Consider the following 5,389-nt stretch of genomic DNA (forward strand, 5'->3'; position numbering starts at 1 on the left):
ATTTATTCACTAAAGAATACAAAACGTACATGTGAATAGGCGTACAAATCTTTAAAGTTATTTCGGGATTTTTTATTATGTGACAACCTTAAACGTCAGTTATATCGTTGTCACAACAGTGTATGTGTTGTACCATTTGTACTCTTAAAATATTTTTTACAAAGCTATGAAACAGTAAAAACAACCCCACATAAACACCAAATCCTTTCCTTTGTTTTCCAGTGTGAATGGTTCATACAATAGTATTAAATGTTGATGAAGTATTGTATCAATCTCGTCAAAAGTAATATTAAAATGTGAATAAGCGTGCTAATTTTCGAAGTTGGTCGGTATAGTATCTTGTTACAATCTTAAACATCAGGTATAGATATCCCATTATACGGAATATTAGCCTATTGATTGCCACAACAGTAGTAATCAAAATAACGTTTGTGTAAATTAAAAGAAATGAAGATTAATACAAGACTTTTACATTTGGTATATGAGCAAAGCAAGAAGTACATGATTTACTGTATCAGTTCGGGTCGCAAGATTTCCCGAAATGAGGCCTCGAATCATATTTGTGGCATAGATAAATACATCCAATCATTACACCAATCAGAGTTATTCCTCCAAAAACCGAAAATCCAACAATTACTACTGTTGCTACCATTTTAGTTTATTCAACCAGTTCCCCTTTTAATCGCTTAGGAACGAAATGAATGTTTGGGTTTATTATACCTTTCTCAGACTCGTCCTACATTTTTGCGTTGGACAATATGCTGGTGTACCGGTCGATTTTGTTCCGGGTAAACTGATAGTTGGGTATTTCCATTACGTGTTCCTATTTTTATCTAACTATTATAAAAACAATCGTTTACTATTGTGTTAGATATACAAATCCGATGTAAAAAATTAAAAGCTTTGTTTAATTATTTTTTTTTACTTTTCAACGTAATTTTGTTGTTACTTGGAAAGACGCATTATTTATGCCTAATGTCATTTAAACAAATTCTTTTTTGTTAAAAAAACCTTGTCCATAATCCCTTGGCAACATGCTTGTGCTCATGATGTACAACCTAATTGTTTTAGTATTTATTCGATTTCTTTTGCTTTCTGCCTGGTTTGGTTTCTTTTGTGTTTTTAATCAAACTGTAGGGGGAGTAGTATCAATGCTGCTTTTAACATTTTATCAAGATGATCCAGCTTTTATAGCTTATCCAGTGTTCTCTGATTTTGCTAATGAATTATTATTAACTTACTCTATAATATTTTATGATTGACCAGTTGTTCTATAACACGGAGGTATATTTATCTTATAAAATAAGGTTGTAGTGTTGGGCTTAGAATCAACAAAAGTTAGCAGACGCCAATTAAATTGACCAAAATACTTTGTATATCATGGGAAACAATTTTAAAGACTGAAGGATCCTACATGTGGTACCAAATCTTAAAGGACCACCTGTATTTTACCGTTATATAACTCATATATTCATTTCACAAAAAAGTCAGGTTATTAAACATGAATTAAGTACAATAATTTGTGAAATAACATCTACTGATGGATGAAGGAAAATCAAAGACAACTCATTCATAAGCGATCTGAACTTTTATTATATAAAGTCACATCATATATATTAAAATTCTTGTATTTTCTTCCCCTCAGTAACCTTTAAATGTGTTGAACACAAATAAAATATCATGTACGGTATGTTAGAAAGTTTTTTTTTATTTTTCTGGGCTGTTTTGTCCTTCTGATGATAACACACTAGGATGAAATTTGTTCTTTGGTCAGGATAAAGGTCTTGTTGCTTCCGTCGTCATACCGAGAAAGCTTCCACTCCCAAGGTATCGCCGTTTTCTTATAAATGTTCAATGAAGATGGAAATCGATGATGATTTATTTTGTTCTTTTTTTTGAATAACGACGAAATCTGCAAAATATGAAAAATTGAGAAACCCATTTAGTCATTGATTCATATACACAGAAGAAAGAATTTTACATCATACCTGTTTTTAATACCAGTTTTACATTGACATTGAAACAACCACTATAGCAATTCAAACAATCAAAGCCGAAATATGTATAACATCTAATCCAAATACTACCTCATGACGTTAAACTTATCACACACAACTACATATTGATACATTTAACTTAAACACAAATCTTATTTAAGCACAAATCATAGTATTACCATAATACTAAAAACCTAAAACCTACTATTTTATCTAATGAAAACGTCAACACGTCATCTGATTGAACTTTACATTAATTGATATTGCCCTTAAAATCATTCCAAATTGAACCATTCTTTTCTGGATTATTGAATAAAAAAGTAATAAGTTATTGATTTAAATACTTCCATGAAACATTGATAAACTGGTTTCTATTGCAACGCACGAACATTTAAGATGTGTGAGGGAAGAACTTCAGAGAAAAAATATGCCCTTCTACTTTAAATATACTTATGTAAGGGGACATAACTCTTCCTTGCTTATGCAGCAGTGTTAGAGTATTCCGTCGGTTTCATTTGTCTTCCTAATGTCAATATAGAATCTAGCTCGGCTATCAATAAAACTATAACTTTCCGGCGTCTTTTTAGTTTCATTTCGAAAAACTCAATAGCATTTGATGGCAGCAAAACCCTTTCCCATTCTAAAATGCATTAAACATGCATTTTTATATACTGATATATTCATCAATTAAAAAGGGAATAATTAACGTTTTCCCGTTGAATGTCAATATATTTCACGAGTTTGACAAAATATCGATATATAATATCAATAAAAATGTATTCTACCTACCGAGTGAAATGTTAAAAGTATTCAACGAGAGCATTTTTAAAAATGGCACGACGCAAATATTACTACATCAGAAGAGTACAGGTATCAGTAGAATAATATTTGACGCCCGAATTTTAAGGCCGTGACAGGACAAGCCAGAGCTCTAAATTGGTTACTTTTCGCAATATTCTTTCGTATGCTGCAATTATCTTATAAGATTTTCAAATAAAATTATATCAATTGTTTAGTCATGCAAATACCATAACGCATATTTCAAAGTTGTCCCGAAATAAATATGTATTCTGGCGTCGCTTCATCTGAATGAAAAATCGAAAAATCTATCCAGTGTATAGAAAGTATTTTTTATTGGGCAATACAAAAAATGATATCTTTACATGTGAATATACATGTATAACATTACGTTTATCTTCTGTGCAGTGAAGTTTTGTTTTTACAAAGGGATAATTCCTGAAATTTTACTGGTGAAAATGTAATAAATTAGATAACCAAACTTTTAAGATGCATTAACAGAAAAGAGAAGAACATTTGCTTTCATATAGCTTTTTTTATGTCTTCGTAATGTATCAATCTGATTTAAATACCTTTTCATGTTTGTTCTCTGCACTTAACGTTGGTATGTCTGAGTTGAACCAGAATATTCTTGCAATTCAAATATGTACACTTTTTCCCCATTTTCATTCCATCGTTTTATCCCTACCATCCTTGTATATGGATCGGTTGTTAAGATAACTCCATCTTTTGGAATAGTACGCATGCGAACATAAACGTTCAAGTCAGTGTTATCGTTATACTCGCCACATACACATTTTCGTAGTATACAGTAAATGTTGTAATCTTCCTCATCAAATATGGTTTCTCGCATTTTAATAACTGAACCGCATTTCCGCGAAAGATGTATTTCACCCTGAAAGTCTTCGCTTCTCCGTTCTAAGTAATTGTCTAGTTTTACTGAACTCATCTTTGTTTAAATCACGTCTTATCCCTTGGTAAATAATAAACCGATATTTGCTCTATTACAAGGTGTTGACAATATGAATAGAATGCCCAGGTATGAAATGTTTGTTGCAAGTATTTAAATAAAAATGTTTTAGGATGAAGCATACGTGTCATTCCGTGAAAAAAATATCATAAACGGCAAATCTGATTGGTCCAATCATACCACCTATAAATATCCTGACATCTCTAAGTACATAATGTATAAGTGCTATTTACATTTGTGTTGGATATTACTACAAATAGAAAAAAATCAATAGTGTTACAATTCTTGGGGAGGAACACATAAGAGAATCACAATTATATCAAGGCATTCGTAGATACAGTCTATTTCTAAATGGTTATCGCAATGTCTTGTTGTAATACTATGCAGGATATCGGTTGTATGTTTAAGTAAGCTCCATCTCTAAGGGTTTGATATGTGTATAAAGCATGTAGTTTAAAAAATATTTGAAGCATTTATGAAAAACATTAAAGAAGCTGCATAATACATGTTCATAATGTTTCATCAACAAAGCGTATCTACTTATCTCTGTGTTATATACCGAACTGTAATTCAAATGTTCGGAATGCTTAAAAATCAGTATGAAACATTAACCGATTAAGTTTATGTCAGAATGAGTGACTGATTTGTTAATATCAGGTTTGTGAATTGAATTACACACAATTTCGTTTAAAACAGAAAGTGTTAATGGAGGATAACATTTGCCTTATATCAATTTAAACTATTTACATAAAAAGATTCTGTATTTACTTAAGCAATTCTTTTTTATATTTAAAAAAAAGAAGTTTTTCTCGCTTTTACAATATATGCGCCTATCAAATTAAGTAATATATATAATTTATGAATTATGATAGGTACTTATTAATCACTCATTAAGACCCTTCAACAAATCAATAAACTGTCTCCATTTCAAAAATTACCTCAGTATGCATGTGATGGCATTGCTGATCTACTCGCTTGCGTATACCCATGAATCACTTTTAGTTTGTATTGTTTTTGTCCCATACGTCCATTCCAAAATTCTTCGCCCTGAATTCTTAGGTTTGGGTCTGTGGTCAGTTTCACTCCATTGCTTGGAAATTGCCCAATTTGTTCAGGAATCATATAAGTCACGTCTTCGTAGAATGCCGTGCAGCAACATTTCCGCAAAAGAAAATAAACGATATGTCCTTTGACTGTGTATCTCTTCTGTACAGAACCGCATTTGTGATGTAAATGAATTTCGCCCTCGAAGTCGTGACTGGCAGCGTTCAAATTATAAATGTTGATTTGATTACTCATTGCGCTTTTATATTGGCTCTTTTACTGTAATAAGTGTGATATTTCGAATGTTACCTGGTGTCAGGGCAATGTAATATGAAATTTGTGACTTTTGTTGCAGATATTTAAGAAGAAATTTTGGAAAACCCCTGAACGATGCTGCTTCCCATAATGATAATACGAGTGAAATCTCATTGGTCGAGCTATAACACGTGCTTTATAAGATAGATAAATCCGTTATTCCCCAACACCGCGATAACTATGAATATATGTAAGCTCAAATAGAGATAGCATGTGTCCGTGCTATATGATGTACGTTGAATGACAATACAAATAAAAACAATCA

General features: G+C 31.6%; 1 long non-coding RNA gene across 1 annotated transcript; it reads right to left on the minus strand.

Moving 5' to 3' along the window:
* Positions 1–1,573: 1,573 nt before the first annotated feature.
* LOC110452262 lies at positions 1,574–5,389 on the minus strand. Its single transcript, XR_002463167.1, has 2 exons — positions 4,704–5,389; positions 1,574–1,912 (listed from the first exon to the last, which is right to left on the minus strand). It is a non-coding gene; the product is annotated as an uncharacterized LOC110452262 (long non-coding RNA).

This window comes from Mizuhopecten yessoensis, unplaced genomic scaffold, assembly GCF_002113885.1.
Source record: "Mizuhopecten yessoensis strain PY_sf001 unplaced genomic scaffold, ASM211388v2 scaffold6505, whole genome shotgun sequence".
Taxonomy (NCBI): Eukaryota; Metazoa; Mollusca; class Bivalvia; order Pectinida; family Pectinidae; genus Mizuhopecten; species Mizuhopecten yessoensis.